This window comes from Castor canadensis, chromosome 1, assembly GCF_047511655.1.
Source record: "Castor canadensis chromosome 1, mCasCan1.hap1v2, whole genome shotgun sequence".
Classification (NCBI taxonomy): Eukaryota; Metazoa; Chordata; class Mammalia; order Rodentia; family Castoridae; genus Castor; species Castor canadensis.
Window position 1 is genome coordinate 41,495,816 of NC_133386.1, and position 21,672 is coordinate 41,517,487.

General features: G+C 36.2%; 1 long non-coding RNA gene across 4 annotated transcripts in view; it reads left to right on the forward strand.

The window, feature by feature from the left end:
- Positions 1-21,672, forward strand: part of LOC141423965 (uncharacterized) — a 76,304-nt gene that overhangs the window by 22,905 nt on the left and 31,727 nt on the right. The window lies entirely within an intron of this gene.

Here is a 21,672-nt window from a genome sequence, read left to right on the forward strand (position 1 = left end):
TTTCAAAGCAGGAGGAATTATACAACCTCCACAAAGCAGGCACACTGCCACTGAGCTGAATTTCCCAGGGAGGAGGAGAAAAATTCCTCTTCTGCTAACATAAAAGCAAAATCATTTTAGGTCTCACCATGGGTAACTAGGAAAGTAGGATAGAAAAGAGTCTACCAGACTTTAGACTATCTATTGGTTTGGTACATACTTTACTTTGCAAACTCAAGAAATCTGTTGTTTAATTTATCCATCCAATCAAAAAAAATTCATTAAATTTAGGTTTCTATGTGTGGAGCTCTGCACCCACACAGAGTTGTTACAAAAGTCCCCTGCCGCCAAAGCTCAGAGTTTGCACTATTGGAAAATGCAAATGGATACCCTATCTCTACCTGGATCCACAGCAATATTTTGTTTTGAATCCATTGTGGCCCAATTCGTCATAAACTATAGTAAGAACAAGTACCTAATATTAGTACATCCAAGGTATGAGACATTCCAGACATAGTTTGATGGTGATTTTTAGGGTCTCATGGCAAAGATTTTAAATGGATTTGATCAAAAGTCAAAAGAAGCCTTTTCACATGCTCCTACTAAGGAACTTGGCATTGAAACTATACCTAATTAGAGGCTTTTTTGGCTTCAACCCCAATCACAGGACCCCTTGGAACAATTAGTAAGGCCATTAATGTGCATGCCTAATCCCAAGGGACCTTGTCTGAGTCTCCTTTTTTTCTTGGGATTTGCAGGTCCCATGGTCTGGTGGCATGGCAGAGGGACACACAAGTTCACTAATCTTGCTCTTTTTCCTCTTTCATCCTTACAGAGTGCCTTGCTCCAGGCCACTGACTCCTATAAATGGAGATTGAGGACTTTTTTTCATTTTTTTTAAACAACTTGACAGTGAAGCTTACATCAGAGCATGTTAAAATTATAGGTGTTATTAACTTTAAACATAAATCTGACTATTTTTTTTTCATTTGGCCTTGGTAATAACTCCCCCTCCTTTTAAAAAAGAAACTTTATTAACCAACTGTAGCTGGTTTAAATGTTATCAATTAATTTTAATTGTTTTTCCTTAATTATTATTACTTCTTCTTAATTATTACATACTAGATTTGTGCTCTTCTTAGTGTAGACATAATTACCAAATGCAGTTACTAGCTGTCTTAACATACCCTTGGTCTATTATTTAATCTCTCAAAGTGTTCCTCCATATTTTTGTCTTTAAAAAAAAAAAAAGAAAACTAGATAAAACCAACACAACAAAACTTAAAAGCAATACCTACCCCCCTCTTAAGTAAAAGTAGAGAAGCCTGGGCTAATGCAAAATATCTAAGCCCCTTTCCTCCATTATCATGGAATGACTTTGACATTTCCTTCTTGTCAAACCATTTGTTTCTGGTTCTCTCAAAAATATTCCAAGAAAATAACTTGGAAGAAGCAGAGGAAACAGTTCTGTACATAAAATAAACATACACAGTGGTATAAGATCATTAGCAGATGGAGTATAACAAAATTGTTGGTTGAAAGTGATGGCAGCAAATTTGAAAAGCAGGTTCCAACAATTTTCTTCATTCATTTATTTTATTATTTTACTTTTATTGATGACCATGCTTGGTAGCACAAAAATAAAAGTCTTATCACTTAATGATGCCTCAGTTGTTTCTGATTTATAGCTTCTTACCCGTTTAAATAGTCAAGGTTTTCTAAGTTAAATTCTCAAGGATTTGTAGGATTGTTTGACTAATTTTTAGGCAGCTTTCCTTCTAAGCACCAAATCCCAATGTACTAAACAAGGCCATGCAACAGTGACCACTGACACAGAGAACTTCAGATATTCCTGTAAACTGTCCAGAACTACCGTGAAATGTATGCACAGTACAGGAATGAGTATAGAAATCTTAAACTGGCCAGGGTCATGATGGGATGTGGACTAGAGAAGAGTGAAGAGGACTGGTAGAGATAAACCAATAATGCATATATGCATGGAAGCAACACAAGGAAACTCCTTATGTAGCTATCTCTATCTCAAATCAGCAAAAATGCCATGATTCTCTTTTTATCTTTTATGTGTTTTCTTCTACAAAATTGGAGCACAAGAGGGTGGACAGGTTCTGCCCCGAGGCAGGGGTGTAGGGTTGTGGGGGGGTGGGGGTGAGGGGGGTGGGGGGATGGGGGTTGGGAGGTAAGAAGGGGATGGGGGGAAGGTTGGCACCAGTGGGAGGGGGAGGTGGCAGGGAAAGGGGTAGGAAGATGAATATGGTGCAAATAATGTATACACATGTATGTAAATGCAAAAATGATACCTGTTGAAACTGTTCCAGGAATAGGAGAGGGGAGATGAAAGAGAGCAGTGGAGGGGTGAATTCAAGTATGATGTATTTGAAACATTATAAGAACATTTATAAATGCTACAATGTACCCCCACTCAGCATACACAAAAAAATTAGCTTCTTTATGGAAATGTACATCAAGGAAACTCATTAGATGCTTATTAAATGTCAAAGAAAAGCTCTCAATAATACCATTAATATTTTATCTTTTTAGGTGATTAAGCAACATAATCAAGCTAATGTAAAAAAGAAGGCAATATAGACAAAGAATGTTATTTGTTGCATATAATGCCATCAGATGTTACAGATATAGTGAAACCCATTGTTCACCCAGCTCATTGATTTAATATGTAAAAGGACTTTTTGCTTTTAATGTGATCTTCTGCATGCCAAGGAATGCAACTCAGATTATTCCAAAGGCACCTGCGCACACATATTTATTGCAACACTGTTCACAATAGCCAAGCTATGGAAACAGCTAAGATGAACGGGTTAAAAAAAATGTGATATTTACACACAATGGAATTTTACTCAGCTACAAAAAAAGAATGAAATTTTGTCAATGGCAAGTAAATGGATGGATCTAGAAAACATCATCTTAAGCAAAGTTAGCCAGGCTCAGAAGGCCAAAAATTGTATGTTCTTCATATATGGACTTTAGACATAAAACAAATGCAGGAATATTGTTGGACATGGGTTACACACTAAGGGGAGAATTCATACAGGAAGAATAGGGAAATGTAGGAAACCCAAAACTTGGAAGTGTTTGATGTCCCCACTGCAGAGGAGCTAACATAGTAATCTTAAACTGACAAAGGTCCCTATGGGAAGGTGACGGGGAAGTAGTGAAGAGGTCTGGTAGAGATGAACCAATTAAGGTTGTAATATACATGTGCATGGAAGCAATGCTAGAAATCTCTCTGTATAGCTATCTTTATGTCAACTAGCAAAAACGCTATGTCTTTCTTATTATCTCTTATGTCTTCCCTTCAACAAAATTGGAGAAGAGGGTAGAACAGGTTCTGCCTGGTTTGGGGGCGGGGCAGGTGGGAGAGATGGCCCAAACAATGTATACACATATGAATAAATGAATAAACAATTAAAAATTCATAAAATACCTTTCATAAGGGTTGAAATATTCCATCAGAAAGTAATATATAAATAAAACTCCATTATATCATTTGTGAATAGAAAAATCTAATCATGAATTCTCCATGTAAAAATGTGTTTTGAGTTTTTCCCAGAAAGGCTAATACTACTTTAGTTGCAGTTATGTATGTCCTATGGACAAAACCCAGGCAGTTTTTTATCCATTCCTACACGTCCTTATTTCTGTTTCTTTATCAGAGGATGTAAATGAATAGTGCCCCACCCCTCGCTCTAATAAGTGTCCTTATCAAATAAAGGTGCCAGGGTTCCATTTGGTGTGCGATCTGAGCTTGTGACAGTTATGAAAGGGAAAGTCAGAGTGCTGTCATTGAGTCTGCTTAATGATCACTGCCATCATATACTTTTTTGAAGATTTTGACCCATTCATAATTCAAGGTGACAAAAATGGAAGCCATTACTTTAAGTTTTGAGGTACAACAAATGAAAAGTGCTGCTAGGTATATAATAAATCATAAGAACTTCTGATACGATAAATTTTTCCTACTGAGGCAGTGCAAAGAAAACCAGAAGAAAGCAGGGAGCACCCTCAGCTTTTGGTAGAGCTTAAATACATAAACTTTTTTAGTGATCTACCTGAAGTAGGTTTATTTTCTTTTCTTGTACCATAAAAACACATTTTTCAGGCTGGTGGAGTGGTTCGAGTGGTAAAGTGCCTGCCTAGCAAGTGTGCATTCCTGAGTTCAAACCCTAGTACCACCAAAACAGAAAAACAAAAAAACACAGCTTTCAGCTTTGGACTTCCCATTTCTGCATATGGGTATTATTGCCACTCTTCATTATGAAATTTCTATCATTGACTCTTACCACTCTTTCCAATTTTGCAGTCTCATCTGGAGTCCCTTCCACAGATAGTGAAATCTGATATGCCTAAGCCACTTGTATGTGAACTTCCAGATACATGCTAATACTCCAATAACAGCACAGTATTGCACTAGCTACCTCCAGGTCTCTGCTTCCCTGTAGATATTTGATATGCACCATCTAAAACAGTAGACACCAACCACACATGACTATTGAGCCCTACTCTGTATTTTGATGTGCCATACTCTATACAGACAGTCCCCAGTAATGGTTTGACATAACAATAGTGTGGCTTTACAATGGTACAGATATGTACTCAGTAGAAACTTTATTTTTAATTTTGGACTTCTTTTATTTCCTAAGATAGTTATATGAAGTACAGTAAGTTCTTACAATGCTGGGAAACAGCAGGGAGCCACAGCTCCCTCTGAGCTACACAATCACAAAATACACAACTGGTACTCTACAGTGTACTGTGTTGCTAAGCTATGATGTATATGAAAAATGTATTTTACTTACAGTGCTATCAATTTAAGATCAGTTTATTTGGGTATAATAGCATATCAAGGAGAATTTAAATAGTAAATTTGTGAAATACATGTGACTACTCTGTTGGAAATATGATTGTAAGCATGCTATAAATGTTAAGCATATTGTGCTATAAGTGTAAAATACAAACTAAATTTCAAGTAATTGACATGAAAGAAGAATGCAGCAGATGTCAGTTATTCTAACACTATTACATGTTGAAATGAAAATATTTTGGATATATTGGCTTAAATGAATTATATAAAAATTATTTTTACTTGTTTCTTTTTACTTTTATTAATGTGATCACTAGAAAGTTTAAAATTACCCTTGTAGCTAACATTGTTGCTTTGCCACATACTCCCTGTCACAATGGACTGACACCTGAAACTGTGAGACAAAATATATTTTCCTCCTTTAAGTTGTTTATATCATTCTGTCACAGTGATGAGAAAGTAAGTACCATCACTGGGTTAGACTATAAATCCCTAAATACTATATCCTGTGATTTCAAGTGTTCCTTCCTTATTTTGAATATTTGTGATATAGCTCATTTTTCACTTAAATTTCTCCTCTCTGCCAATTTGCTGCTTTCATGTGTTCACACTGTAAGCTCTGGAAGCCACCTTAACTTTATATTTTTATATTCAATGATAATTTATTGAATGGCTATTTGTTGTCAGGTGTTCCATCAGGAACTGTAGGTAAACTGGGAATGGAAAATATTCTTGAAACTGTAGGCTTCTGATTAGAGATTAATATTTATTGAAAATTTTTACTGATCTTATCTGTACACTAACTTGCTAACTTCTAAATCTAAGTGGCCTGCTTTCTTAAAACATATAACCTGACCCTAATACACATTTCTGCAATACTTAGAAGAATGGACTACATTGTAAATAATTTTATCTATCAAATGTCTGTCATGCTGCCAGGCCCAGTGGAATAGTAATTGTGTTTTTGCATGTATCAGCAAAGAAGAATGTTAATAAGTAGTTTCAAGGTTTCAAATAATTAACCCATAGCTCATACTTTTTTTTTTTTTAACAAAATTTGACTAGAAAAACTAAAGGCATGAAGTGCAGGAAAGAATGAGACATGTAGAAAAGGTTTCTATGGTATCATCTTGTCTGCTTAACTACTGAAAAGACAGAGTCAGCAGTACTATGCACATACACACACACATCATACACATTCAGTCAATCATCAGAAAAGAGCACTAATTATGGGATGAAGGGAAGAATGAATCAATGAGTAACCTTGATGTATATACTTAAGTAAAAGAAGATAATTTAATATATATTATGTAGTTATAACTTGCCCATTGTATTAATTTCCTATGGCTGCTGTAATAAATTACTATAACCTTGGTTGCTTAAAACAACAGAAATTTTTCTCTAATAGTTCTTGGTGTCAGAATTTAAAACTCAAGGTGTGAAGAAGGCCAAGTTTACTCCAGAGATTTTAAGAGAAAAATCTATTCCTTGCCTCTTCCACCTTTTGATGGCTGCCAAAATTTTTTGGCTTGTTACGACAACCCTCCCATCTCTGCTTGTCTTCATCAGCTTCTCTGAATTCAAATTCCTCACTGCCTCTTTCTTGAAAGAATATATGTAGCAGAAACTAGAGTTCACCTACATAATTCAAGGTAATATCTCAAGAAGAAGAGGACACAAATAAAAAGAGAATTATCTGTTTTTCTGCCAATACATCTACCACATTCAAATGAACTTGTCTTTACAACTTTCTATATTTCCATGGCCAAGAAAATTCTTGGCCTGCAATAGTCTAGCTCTGTCATAATGTGCCTAATAGTATTTTTTCCCTAGATTTATCAAATTAAGGTTGCCTTTCATCATTTTTATACTCACTTACAATTAAACTCTTGGTAATCTTGACCACTATAAATTAGTAATTACCTAATAATATAAATACCTGCCACTTCAACTCAAATGGGGCATAATAAATACTTTTCCAAAGAGGAAATTGTTTTATTTTCATCTGTCCTCCAATTGTGCTCACTTCCATTTCACATTTCACCCACCTCTTAAAAAATGAGCATGGAAAAAAAGAAAAATGATTGTGTATGAATGACTTTATTATTGTAGACTCCAGAGAAAGTTTGGAACTACTTTTGAGAAAGTAAAAAACAAAAAAGTCTCTTTAACAATAAAGTTGAATTAATCATGCTTGATTATCTGGATGCTATCTCTTCATTTATTTTACACTGGTATGAACTTAGTCTGATTCTGGGATACAGAGATCCCCTCTAAAAAGTCACTTGGCTTACAAGGTAACTCCATAAACATTAATGGCAAAGGCTCCATCTACTTAATTGCTTTCAATGTCACGACATATGGTATCCATTTTCTGAATCAATGCCCTAACACCTACCTTCCCATATCTGGAAAAGAGACAGAGAGCAAGGGGAGGACATCCCTTTAAGGGAAAAAAACTGGTGAATACGCACTTTCTGTTCTAGAAACCATAACCAAGTCATGTAACCACAACCAGCTGTAGGGTTTCTAGATAAAAAATACACTCTACTTTGGATGGCCTTGTAAGAGGTAAAATTCTATTACCATGGATGAGAAGAGTATACCTTATCATCTGTCCTATAATCACCATACAAACTTGTGCTTACCCAAGTGTCTATGGTACTGTTTTCATATAAAGCACATTAAATTACCTCCAAGTCACACTGAACATCTGGCAACTTATAAAATGAAAGGCAACACTTGCCCTGAGTTCAAAAACCTCAGTACCACCAAAAACTAAACTAAAATAAGCTAAAATAGAATGAAAAATAAGTATATGCCCCAGTCGCCAATATACACATTGTTTATAAGTATAGAATGATAGTAAGATAAATACTGATAAATCTCTAACTTTAAACAGGGAAAAATGGGTAAGATTGAACAGTCATCTGTTGATAGCGGTTATCAAGGGCTATTGGATGTGAAATGCAAAGATTCCTTGTGTTAGGGTAAGCCCCTTACAAAGCCAGTGGAATTGCTCTGGGTCCTTTTTCTGTGAGGAGCTCTCTAGCTCTTGGTCCTCCATGACTGACGGCTTTAGCTTTTGAGAAGCTCCTTTCAAGTCTATTCTCTGTAGCCACAGTGGAAGTATGTTTAATGACTGCCTACCTCTTGAAGTCTCAGTCTGGCTTACAGAATTAACTGATTTAGAAACATAATACGTCTCTATAAACTCAGTTTGTAGATTCTTTGACCAAGTAATTTTCCTCAAAAACTTAGTAGATTTCCCAAGTTTTTGCTTCTACTTGATTCTATTTCGGAACAAATCACAACCTCAGTTATAGACACAATTTTATAACCTGAAATCACTGTTGTTTTATTTACTAGTGTCTCTGTTCTATGCATCTCACATCCCTCAACCCCAATGGGTATATATAGAGAGTGTTTGAAATATTTGCCCTAGATGAAAATGCAACGTCTTTAACTTGACAATTAACGCTTGGCCTACCGTCCAATATCTAGTAGAAAAACATAGCAGCTTGGGAGCTACAGTCTAACTATCTGCTAAGACTACCTACTCAGTGTCAGTGTATATCATTACTTCTGTTTAAGGTACAAAAGTAGTTGTTGTTTCAATTATGAGGCCCTAAATCACTGGAGGAATCTTACCCATACAGATTGGAGATCTTTAAGACATTGTGAAGAAGGTGATACCTTGAAGGATGAGTAAAAATTGGAAGGAAATGTGAAAGAAAGAAGATCCAAGTCTGTGGGAACAGCAGGAACAAGGGCATGAAGTTGGGAGAAAGATGGTGCATAATAAGAGACATTGGCAACAAACTGACACTGGGAGAAGGATGGAAAATGTACTACAGTTCAGATGTTGGGAAATGTATACATTTAGTCAAGTTGGGCCATTTAATGGTTTGAATGGGATGGTAGGAGAGTGGATTTTTTTTCATATTCCACTCAGACAACAGTGTGAGGCATAGATTGGAGGAATGAAAACTCTGGCACAGGGAGACTACATAAGAAGCTACCTTAGTAATCCAGGCAAGAGATGCTCAGATAGTAATAACAGAGTCAAGAAATATTCAAATAAAATCTTCAGGAAGGTCAGTGAGAGAAATGGATAATGCACAGTTCAGGGTCATTTGAGAAGGAGCTGGAAAAGGAGGGTGATTCCATGTGGTAGGTAGTGAGATAAAAGAGAATTGCTGAATTCCAGGTGTAGATGGTTGAAGAAGGTATGCAGGCAATATTTTTTCTCAAGAGAACTCTATACTGGAGGAATCTAATGGAGAAGTCCTTAGTGAACAGGAAATACTTAAAACTTTAAAACAAAATGACATCTCTCACATGAAGTATGTGAAAAAAATCTGAAGATCATCCAAAGTTTAAAACAAGGGAGAAATAAAGAAGTCCCTGATGAAACTGAGAAGGGAAGATGGGGAAGTAAAATGAGAATACAGTGGTCTGAGAGAATTACTCTGAGGGGTGGGGAAAGAGGCCATATGGCAGCACATTGAAGTGTGAATGGGGAAAGTATCCCATTAAGTAAGTACTATGATCAAGTCTGCAGAGAGAGGGAGAGAGAAACTCAGGACAATAATACAACAGAAATGTAGGGTCAAGATGGGAATGTTTTTAAGGGTGGAAGAGATTGAACTACAAGAAAGTCTAAAGGAAAAGGTGAAGAGAAGAAAGGTCAAGGTCCTGGAGAGAGGGGCTGAGGATAGCTTAAAATCCCATCCTAAAAGAGGAGGAAATCATGAGCCTTGAGGAGAGATCGGCCTTTTCTTCTAGACTGGAGAGTGTGCCTATAAGTCAACATATCAGGATGGGGAGAAAAGGAGGTTGAGGAAGTTTACATTATGGACTCAGTTCTTCAGCAGATAGTAAAGGATCTGGGATAGCCATAGTTTGGAATCTGCTGCTTTTCCTTCACATTCTCTGTACTTAAATGAAATTTAGGGCAAATGCAGCATTATGAATTTCAAAGGAAAGGGGATTGAGTAAAAGTCCCATGAGAAGGCAGGAATATGAGAAAGTGGGTAAGAGACAGATTCAGATGTGGGTCCCAGCAGGTCCTGCTGTGGAGGTTACAGAGCCACGGCTATCTCTTGGGATGCTCCTTGAAAAAGGAGAGCTTACAGCTGATACCTTCTTTCCTTGGCATCTGGCATCACTTCCTGCTTTTAAGGGTACTCTGAGTTCCACTTAGTTCAGAGACAGTTACAGCCAGTCCGGAGACTAAGTAGGGACAAACTAGAAATAGTTATTTTTGAAAGTTGGGCTTTAAAAGTCAATAGGACTTGATCAGACTTGTTAAATTTGGTTAATTTTTCCTTGAGAGTAGGTCAGCATGTTTGAACCAGCACTCTTAATAACCATTCTATGATTGTAATGTTGAAACCGTTTTCTCATACTATGTTTATCTGAGTTTGATCATGCATCAGCCAACAGCAACACCATTCTAAAGTCAGAAGTGCCAGAGCAAAGAAAGAATACAGAGAGGAAGAGAATGGGAACTTTATAAAAATAATAATTAGCATTTCAGCTAAACTTGTGGGATCAAAAATATTCACCTGGGAAGGAAAACCTCTCCCCGAGTAGCTCCCCACAATTGCTTGTGTGGGCAGCAATTTCAGGGTTTATGCCAAGGCTTTTTGGAAACCATAGCTACGTTTGCTCTTCTCACCCATTCTTCTCTTAAAATTACTTCATAAACATAGTCTTTTGAAATTTACGAAAAAAAGAAGAGCAAATCAAAGGGTTTTAGGAGATTTGGCTCACAAGCAGCTTATAAAAATGAACACCAAGAAACTCAGAATGTTGTTTCCTACTAGAAACACCTGTGGCTATAGCTCAGTGGTTCTGACCAGAGAGACAGTAATAAGCTATATTCAAAGTTACCAAACAAAGGCATAGGATCTGTTTAAGTTAAAAGTACACTTTGAATTTACTGATTTTTGACTGGCTATCATTTCAATTTCTCTCCTTGAGAAAAATTTTCAATATATAATCAGTAAATGTGGGGTTTAGAAAATTAGCACAATTAAATATGCCATTTTTCCCTTTTATTAATTTTCTCTACTGTAATCTTTTCTTACTCTGATCACCAAACTAATTCCAATTCAAACATCAGCTCCAAACAAAGAAACCCAATTTTATCATTCTTATACTTTGTCTCTGTTCTCTTTGCCAAGGGATAACTTCTACTCTATATAAAGGCAGAAAAAGATAACCACATGTATAAATAGCCCTACTAATGCAAGACACACAAAAAGAGTGTGCCCTTCACACATAAAAACACACACACAAATACAAACACCAGACTCTTTCAGAAGGAAGTACAATCTTAAGACAAGTGAACTTCTGTGACAGTTTTCCTAAACTGGATCCAAAATAGCCCTTCTGCACATAAAACACCAATTTGATACCAAAAAAAAAAAAAAAAACCAACTTACCATCTGGTTACTGTCAGGTCTGCAAGTGCATAAAAGAAGACTCTGTTTTTACACTTTGATTTGTTTTTCTTTCACCAAATATGCTGGATTTTTTTCCTCACTGTGTGTACTGTGTCTAGAAAACACATATTTGACCTTCCTTGTCCAGACAGTCTTAGCAGAACTATATCAAAGTGCTATCATCCGCTTCTACCTGTCACCCCACAAATATGATAAGCAACATTTTATTTTAAGTGATAGGATCTCAAATTCTGACAAAGTACAGCTCTAAAATAGTCTTTCTTCTTGTCTTATGCAAACCAAGGTCATCATGACTACACCTGGCTTTAGCATGTATTCACACACAGAACTTTGATAACAGAAAAACAGAATGGACAAATCTTTAAGGAATGGAGCCTGCACAATGCTTGGGATTCACCCTGATGGTCTCCTTTGAAGATGTTCATTATGGAAATTCTGCTCTACGCTGCCAGGTTTTCCAACTCCTGAGTGCAGAGGACTTGCTGAGAGCTTTCCTCGCACACAAGCCCTTCACAGCTGCTTTTATTTCCCTAATAATGAAAATAGCAGAAACACATCTGTTTTCATGCTTCACTGTTGACAACTCACCAAGAAATGTGCATCCAATAGTTTTTATTCAAATAGACAGAAACATGTTGCATCCAAAGCACAAAGAGACTATACAATGTTTTGGTTTTAAGTTTGTGCAATAAATTCAATTTTAAAAATTTTATGTCATGCCTAGAACAAAGCCCTCTCAATTTCTGACAATATTCTTAATGAGGTTCCATAGTAATTTCTAGAGCATCAGTACAGTGAATTGAAGCTCATTCCTATTTTTTATAATGTATATTGTAGAATAGCTATTTTAGAAATGAATCATAAAAATATTTCAGCATTGAAAACAGGGAAGGGTAAGGAAGTACAGATGCATGCATGCTGCACATATGATACAACAGAAGACACAAGCAAAGAGATAGTTGCTTCTTTATAGTCACTGAGCATATCTGTATTTGAGTTTTCCTTAGACTTTTTTTTCTCAACTTCAGAAAAATTTTATTTTTTTTAATTGATATGGTATTTGTATTTATATAGAGAGTATAGGATTATAATTTGATACATGTGTTTGATGCATAAAGATCAAATCAGGATAACATTTCCAGACCATGAAATATTACCAATTCTTTGCATTGGGACTCTTCATATCCTTCTTTTTGATAATAGCCTGTGTGTGAAAACTGTTCTGTTGAATAGATGAATATTTTCCATGGTCTTAGGATAACAAAACATACACTATCATTTTTATCATTTGTCAGAATGACAGTAAGTACAGAACTATATACTATGTAAAACTTTGCAAACTTCAAAGAAAAGAGGTTTTCAAACATGTCTTTTCAGGACTCCCAGTGGGAACTTTAGGTGAGTATCAGGTAGTAGCTGTGATCCATTGGGAAGGTTTTGGGAGGAGAACAAAGAAATGGAAGATTATTGGCTTTCACCTTAGAGCTTGTTTCAACCACATCAAATAAACATTTCAAATAAAAGGCTACATACTGTTTAATAATTATTATTATGTTATTAGTAGTAGCATTTCAAATTGCTAGAATCAACATATCTTAAACACACATCTAACTTTTCTACCTATAGTATTAAAATTTAGTAATCGTTTTATTTCTTATTATTGAAATAATACCAGATGAAGATGGAATGTGGCCTTTTGTTTCAGATAGGAAAACTGAAGGCCTTATGGATATCTCACAATTATCTATCCATGACACAGAAGTTTGTACTGTGAAGGAGACTACATGCACCTAAACAGTCAGTTGAAGGGTCAAACTGCTTTTCTATGTAAAGGCACTAGAGTACCTTGAAGACAGGCACTGCTATAGTTTGGATTTAAAATGTTCCCCAAAAGACCATGTGTTGAAGACTTGCTACCCAGCTTATGGTTCTATTTGGAGGTGGTGGAATCTTTAGGACATTGGGAGGCTTAATGGGAGGTATTCTGGTCATTGCTGCATGAAGGGACAATGGGATCCTAGCCCCTCCTCTTTTTAACTCTTTGCTTCCTGTATGCCAATGAATGTGCAGCTTCCTCCATCACACTCCCCACCATGATGTACTGACTCATCACAGGCCCAAAGGCAGTGGGGCCAAGTGACCATGGAAACCTCTGAAACCATGAGCCAAAATAAACTTTTCTTCTTTAAGTTACTTTATCTCTAGTAGTTTGTTACATTAATGTAAAACTAACTAAACACAGACACCATCACTGACAGAAGAAAAATTTAATATAAAAGATATAATGCTCTAGTGGAAGATGTATGCAGAATTATTCATCTGAATTTCAGGTTATTATTTTTAAAGAATAATTTCAAAAGAAGAAGCGGCAGCTTTGTTTTTAGCACATGCTTTTTACCACATCAACATAAGTTCTCCAATGCACATATACCCATTTGAACATGTTGAGACAGCTTCAGATAGGATAGCTACATTTTTTTTTGATGGGCACACATTAGCCATTAATTGCTGTCTTTTTTATAGTTGCTTCCTTAAAAGAAAAGAGCTAAGTCACCTTGCAAAGTAAAACATTTACCAACTATTCACGCAGTGTACTGTATCCTGTACAACGCTCATGGATGATGTTATTTCTGCCATTCTGATCCTTAAGATCTAAATAGTACCAAAAAAAACCTATACTCAACTTAAAATTGAAAGAATTATGAAAATAAAGAAGAGGCAGTAGGTGTGAGAGAAACCAACAGCCTAATTTTTTTCTCAATCTTAGAAAAATGGGCATTTTCCAGAAAAGTCAAACACTAGAAGTGAGAATAAGAAAGACAGACTTAAACAATATTCTGCTTTAAGTTTTGATGAATTTTCTGGTTTGCTTCCCACTGTACAAGTGCTGAGTGCTGTAACTTCTCTCTGCAGTCTTGTTCACACCAAGTAAGAATCCAAAATCGTGTTCTGCTAAACATTATCTTCTGTGGCAACTTATCATTTACAGGAAGAAAGGGTGCAACAGAAGGAACTCTGGACTAAGAAATAAGGAACCTGAATTCTAATCCTAATTTGTCCACTATTTAGGAATTCATTTTGGCTAAGTACCTTAATACAGAATGTGGTATATTGAATAGTATAGAGATTTTTTTTAATTCTTGAGCGGGGTTGACTTCATGACTCATTTTAACTCATTGATAATAAGAGTATAATACTGTTTGCATTGCCTTAAAAAATATTGAAAATGGAGAGCATTTTGAACATTACATGTGTTCTATGTTATTATTGTTAGTAAACCTGCCAAAAGTTAATTCTAAATTTAAAACTACAACCCACAAATGAAGTTTTAATTTACTCAGTCACATGGAATCTTGAAGCCCAATTAGAAGGTCTTAAATGGCCTTAGGAAATAAGAAGTAGTAAAACATATCAGTTCTGCCAGAAACTGGGACTTCTGAAAAACCTTACTCTGCCTGCAGTCATGCTGGTCATTTTCTAATTCCCATCAGACCTTTTTAATCTAATCAATGAATTTGCCTGTTTAAATGCAGGTTTAGTAACAAACTAGTAAGGAGCTATTTTATGGTACTTGCTTTGTTGTCCAACCGTATCTCAGAGCATTTTCCACCCTCACTGTTCTCCAGGACTATTGAGCTCCTTCCTGTTCATACCAATCCCTCACCTTGGTGTCAGGACTTTTTCCTTTGGAGTGTTCACCCCTGTCCAGGACCAGCTCATTCTCATGCCACAGATGTCTGTCCGCAGTCACCTTCACAAAAGAGCCTTTGTGACCATAAAATCTCAGAGTTGAGAGTAATGTCTCTCCCATTAATCCCTATCTTATCATCCTCAGAACAAATACCACTTTTATAATTATGTCATTTGTTTGTCAGTTACATGCCCAAGTGCAAAAAGAATCATCTTTGGTTCTCTTTTCCTCACTCCTGTGCCCGATCTATCAATTGGTCAATTCTGTCTCCAAAATGTTGGCTCAATGTTCATTTGATATCCACCTCCACTGTTATTACGTTCTTTAGTCATCAATATCTCTATATTTGACTATTGCAATATCCCTTCGCTTGGAGCACCTTCTTCCACATCTTTCCCCATGTGGTTTGAATGTGGCTTGTCTCCTCCAAAACTCATGCTGGAATTTAATCCCCATTGTTAGGTATTAAGCGAAAATTTATCAACTGTGGTGTCTCGAGGTGGGATCTTTGGATGATAAGAAAGACTATATCATAACATCAGTATGGAGTCCTCATGAATGAACACCTGTGGCTTTATGAAGAGGGAGAGAGAGAATCCAGAGAAACCACACAGTGTGTGTGTGTGTGTGTGTGTGTGTGTGTGTGTGTGTAATCAGAATTCTGTCAGCAAGAAGGGCATCACCAGATGTAGCCCCTCAAACTTGGACCTCCAGAACCATGAGCCAAAATCAACCTTTTTTCTTTAAAACTTATTCAGTCTGTGTTATTGTGTTATTAGCACCAACAACAACAAAAGACTAATGAGACTTTGGTGTGATGGTGCATACCTAAAATCCCAGCACTTGGGATGTTGAGGCAGAAGGATCAAGAGTTCAAGGCCAACTTGGACTACATGTAGAGTTTTAGGCCAGCTTGACTAGGTAGTGAGATTCTGTCTCAAGAAGAAAAAAAAAGAATAATATACCCTATATTCAGTTTTTAAAATTATAGCCACAATACTCTTTCTTAAAAACTTAAGTTAGATTTTGTATGTACCTATTTAAAATCCTCTAATGATTTTCAGTACTTAAGGAGATCCAAAATTCTTATCATGGCCTTCAACGTAGGTTACTAACCTCACCATCTACCCTCCCTCCTCATTCTGCCCAGTCACATATGTATAAGCCTCCTTCCTATTCCCCTTCATGCATTCACTTCTTGTCTGTGATTGAACACATGTCCCTCAGGCTATGACATGAATATTTATTTGTATCATTCAAATCTCGGCTCAAATGCCATCTGCTACCATCCTCTACCCCACATTGCTTCATATCACATTACTGTTTGTTATTTTATCCATAGCACTTATGCATATCTGAAATGATCTCCTTCTTTTACTTGCTAACTTATGTTTTCTATCTCTCCCAAATAATATGTTGTATCTTTGAGAGCAGTTGTTCTTTATCTTATTCACTGTGATTTATCTAGTACTTAGAGAAGGATCTATTGAGACAGTAGATACACTGGGTATAGTGGTACACAACTGTATTACCAGCACTCAGGAGGCTGAAGCAAGAATGTCATGAGTTCTGGGCCAGCTTGGGCTGCATAGCAAGACCCTTGTCCCAAATAAAAACCAAAAACCAAAACAGAACAAAATTAAAAGTAGGTGTTGGATACAATTTTCTTGGTGTCGTGATGTCACATACACAGTTATAACCCCATCATTCAGCCTGATGATTGAAGAGGAATCATTAGTTATTTGAGATATTTGTTGAGTTCAAGATAAATAAACAACTGAATCTGAAGAAGATAATAGATGTATTTCTGGGCTACAAATCAATATTTATTTGCAGCTGATACTGTGGTAACAGAAATTATCAACTCTTTCTAATATATTTTGGCAGCCTATTGGAAGGGCATATAATGAAGAACTTACTTTGAAAGAGGCAGTTGAGAGAGTAAGTACAGACTTTTATTCCAGACCAAATTATTCAACCACTTAGTTGTTAGGGTCATTACCTGTTGATGGCTCACAGCTGAGTCCCTCCTTCCAAAGAATCATCCTCTGCCCAAGGGATCAGCCTTACCCAACACGATGGTGCTCCAATTCAGTGATTGTCAGTTTGGGATGACCTGTGTCAGTTTGGGATTACTTGAAAACTGAATCACATAATGGATACACCTCTTGCTTCCCTCTTTAGAGGTGTTGTTCTTGCCCTTTAATTTCTATCAGAACCTAAGAGGATTGTTCTAGAAATCAGTTTTAAAATGGAATTTTGGAGTTGACTCAATTCAATGACACTGAGGACCTGATATTAAAGTTCAAAGAGCCCTTGGCATGAAGTCACAATGTGCAATTGTTAAAATTCTCACCAGTGATGAACTGGAATGGGATACAGTGGAGCAGAATATGCTGATAATGGAAATATCTCAGGAGTTTGACAGCTTTAGGAAAAGTAGCAATTATAAAGCTCATAGAATTATCTAGCGGCTGTTGTCAAAAACTGTTGAGACATTTGAGAAAGTCAATAAAATGTTGAGAATGATTAATTACCAACTCAAGTGAAATCTGAAACCAGAGGCCTCCTCAAAATTGGCATGGAAACACCATAGTCAATGTACTTGACCATTTTGTGTCTCTAGATTCCCTCAGCCCTATGAGTCTGCAAAAGAAACCTACTATTACTTGTTGAAAGTGAGTACCTAAAATTGATGTTGAACTCTTTGCCTCTCAGGAAGCAAACAGATGCCCTTTCAAGGAATGAACTTGTTTACAAAGCAAAATGGATCTGAGCAGTGCTGGATAGACCGCAATGAATACCTGGAGGCATTGCCCATATCCCCATTAAGAGTCAAAGCATTAATCCCTACCTCCATCTGTAGTGTAGTCTCCTGTAGAACTTCCAGTGGTTCCTCCAAGGAATACACGCTAAATAACTGAGATAGGGGGTGGAAGTGGGGATAAAAAGGCCCAGCCCTCTTGCCTCAATTTGGAACATCTCTGAAGTGCAAACCAACTTTCAGAGCCCTCTGTGGGAATTGACAGAGGTCTCTACAACTACCATCTGCACTCAATCCTGCTTCTCTTACCCTTCAAAATTACAAAAGAGAACTCACCAATAAACCACCTGAAGGCAAATTTTCACCTCAGAATCTATTTCTAACCAAACTTGACCTGTGCCATTATTAAACTAAGGTTAATTTATGAAATATAATTTGGCTTTGAGCTATCATGATTGTCATTATTTTTTGTTTGCCGATACCCTATTTTAAGTGTTGATGTCGTGTAGAAATAAACAAAGCATAGAGTAAGCATAGTAAGAAGTAAACCCTCTTCCACCTTGTGGAAGAAATAATACAATATTATATAGCTGTAGAATATGGCTAGATAAGTATAAGAGGCACAAAATAGTATACAATCAAATAGATAATATAGGCATTGAATTTCTATCATAAGGAGAACCACATCACTTAGCACTTCACAGCAAAAGCATTTTTAAATGAATTAGAATCTAAATACAAACAAGATTTCTACAAGACAAAAAAAAATCTTGAAATCAAATGATGAACTATATTTGAAGAAAAAATTTCTCAAGATTCACTCAATGCTTTCTTCCTTTTAATAAACCCTAATTCTAAAACTCTGACTTTTTTTTTCATATTTACTCTCATGTGCATACATTGTTTGGGCCACCTCCCCTACCCCCTGATTCCTGGCAGAACCTGTCAAAACTTTGAATTTCAAGTTTGGAAATAGCTGTACATTAGAAGCTATAAATTTGTTGTATATGCATAGGCATGGTACTGTTAAAATAATAGAGGATGAGTGAGATGGTGTAATATTCAGGAAGGAGACAGAACCACAGAAGTTGTGGTTCTGGCTGATCAAAAACAGATGGGCTCTAAGGTAGAAAGTCTGGATTCAGGTTTGGCTCTTCTACCTCTGTTTATGCAAAGTATTTCACTAGGTCTCCTCATTTTAAAAAATGGTATGCAGAATAATGAACTTCAAAGATGTTCACATCCTAATATCATTATTGCAAAGATCACATCAAATAAAGCTAGCAAAATAGTACAATTTTTAGTACATAAAATGTTAACCATGGAAGACACATAGTATAGTAGTGTAAGAGAATTCATTGGAGGCATAAACTGTACTTTCATTCAGTGGAGCTCAAAGCCACAGTATTTAGGATTTATAAGCATAAAGTCACTTATAAAAAGAAGATAAAGTTTGTACATTATTCTTCTTTTAAAATGGCAAGGAAGTGAGTGTTAAGGCTAGATTTTATTTGCCTATAAAATGCTCTTAGGAAGAGCATGCCATTTCTCCAAATAGCAGGTAGATTATTTATATAGCTCTATTTAAGGAACAAATCATGGTGTTCTCTGGGTCGGATGTTATATTTACAGAAGAGAATGTTTGTCCTCCTTGAAGCCTATTCCCTGAAGTTTATATGCTCTGATAATGACCTGATAAGGAAGGTCTAATATAGTATATAGCTATTACTATCTCACAGATATAACCACACAACAAAGAGAAATGCCTTTGTCTACAGAAAAGTAAATGCATCCTTACATAGAAATTTAGGCAAGTATATAAAAGTATCTGTTGGAAAGTGGATTGGAAATAGATTAAAACAAAAAATAAGCAAGGGAAGTAATCAGTTAATAATGAGATTCTAAAATTATAGTCTCCAATTTAGTCCCAGGAGAGTAAATCTTAAAGACCATTTTCACTGGTGCTTCCAAAATGTTGCTGGAGGCTGGGTACTTGGTTTTCATTTTTTTTTTTTTTTGCAAGTCTATGAGAAATGAAAGAAATGAGGACAACATAGTGATTTTTTTTGGTCTAAATTAATTCCATTCAAAAGACTGATATTCTGAGTTCATGTTTTTCCACTTCTTTAATAAAATGATGAGGAGAGTAGGTAGAAGTTAATATGTTTTCAATGTCATTTGGCCAAAAAAAAAGATGGTGGTGATGTATCAACATTTCTTGCTTTTCATTTTGCTGATCCATGAACACCACAAGAAAAACAGGCCCAGAAATGTGACTATCTTCTTCAATACCCTGTCAGTTGCAGCACCAAATCTAGAGTCCTAACGTGTTAAGGTTTTTCTCAAAAATTATCAAAATTACTTTCATGAAGAATATTAATAGCCTCATTTTCCATCTAGAACTCTGAATTTCTTTTTCTAAAAAAGAAAATTAAAGAAGTTCCAATGTTTGTTGGCTTATTAGAACTGCACTGTAATAGGTTAATCTATTTATATTTGAGCACAGAATTTAACATAAAAATATTTCCTTTTGCTGGTAGGAATGTAAATTAACGAAGTCACTATGGAAATCATTATGGAGTTTCTGCAAGAAACTAAAGCCAGAACTACCATATGACCCAGCTTCACCACTCCTGGGCGTATATCCAAAGGAATGTAAGACAGCATAAAATAGAGACACCTGCATGCTCTTGTTTACTGTGGCACCATTCACAATAGCCAAGATATGAAATCAACATAGGTACCTAGCAAACAAAGAATGGATAAAGAAAATGTGGTATTTGTATACATTTGTACCAGCCAGCAAAAAAGAATGAAATTATGTCATTTGCAAGATAATGGACAGAACTGAAAATCATCATGTTACGATAGGTAAGCCAAGCTCAGAAAGACAAACATCACATTTCTTCTCATATGTGGAATCTAGTCCTAAATAATGATAAAAATTAATAACAATAATAATAAGCCATTAATGTAAAAGGGAGAATGTTGGGGGGAAGGGACTCATGTAAGAGGGGGAAGGGGAAAGTAGAGGATGATGGGGGAATGAATATTATCAAAGTACATTTTTATATGCACATAAAAATAGCATAATGAAACCCACCAAAACTGTTTAAAAAAAAAGGGTAGGGTGGGGATTAAGAAAAAGTAAATACAAGGGGTGAATTCGACCAAAGTACACTATGTGCATGTATGGAAATATTGCAATGAAATTCCTTTGTGCAATTAATTTATACTAATAAAAATATTGACTTAACAGTTCTGTTTACTTTAGTGTGGAGTCACCCTTTCAGAGAAAACTAATTCATCAGGCAATTCTGCCATAATAAATGATAGAAACCAAGTGACAATATGTCAGCTCAGTAGGTGACAAACATTCACATTCCATGAAGGCATGGTGCACAGAATTCTCAGCTGGACTTCAAGAGGTTCGGAAATGTTAGCAGAAGTTAGGAATTCTTTGTAGTATCTTTTGGCAGCCTATTGGAAAGGCAGGTAGCCAAAAATGTAATTGGGTCAGAAACTATGCTGATTTGTGTTGTTCATGGAGCTAATGGTAAAGATAAGCACATTTGTTTGGAGTTGTGTCAACATCCCTGCCCTGAGATAAGCAATTTGCATATCTGGAGAGAAGACAAAGGCAGCCACCCCCAGGGACCTGACACTGACTTTTCCAGGTCTTCAGGAGTGACTCTCATTTCCTTAGCTGCAAGGAAGAGTTACATTAGGTAGGTGGATTTGTAAATAAAACAAGAGGGTAGAGTTGGAGTCCCTGGGCATCCCACACCTCTATTACATTACTCTTTTTGTGTGAAAATGAAAGTTTTCATAATTGTGTACATAAGCCCTTTGGATCCAGAGCATCTGCTATAAACAGGTGTTTTTGATTAAGTTAACTAAAGCTTTCTATCAATAGAGACACTGA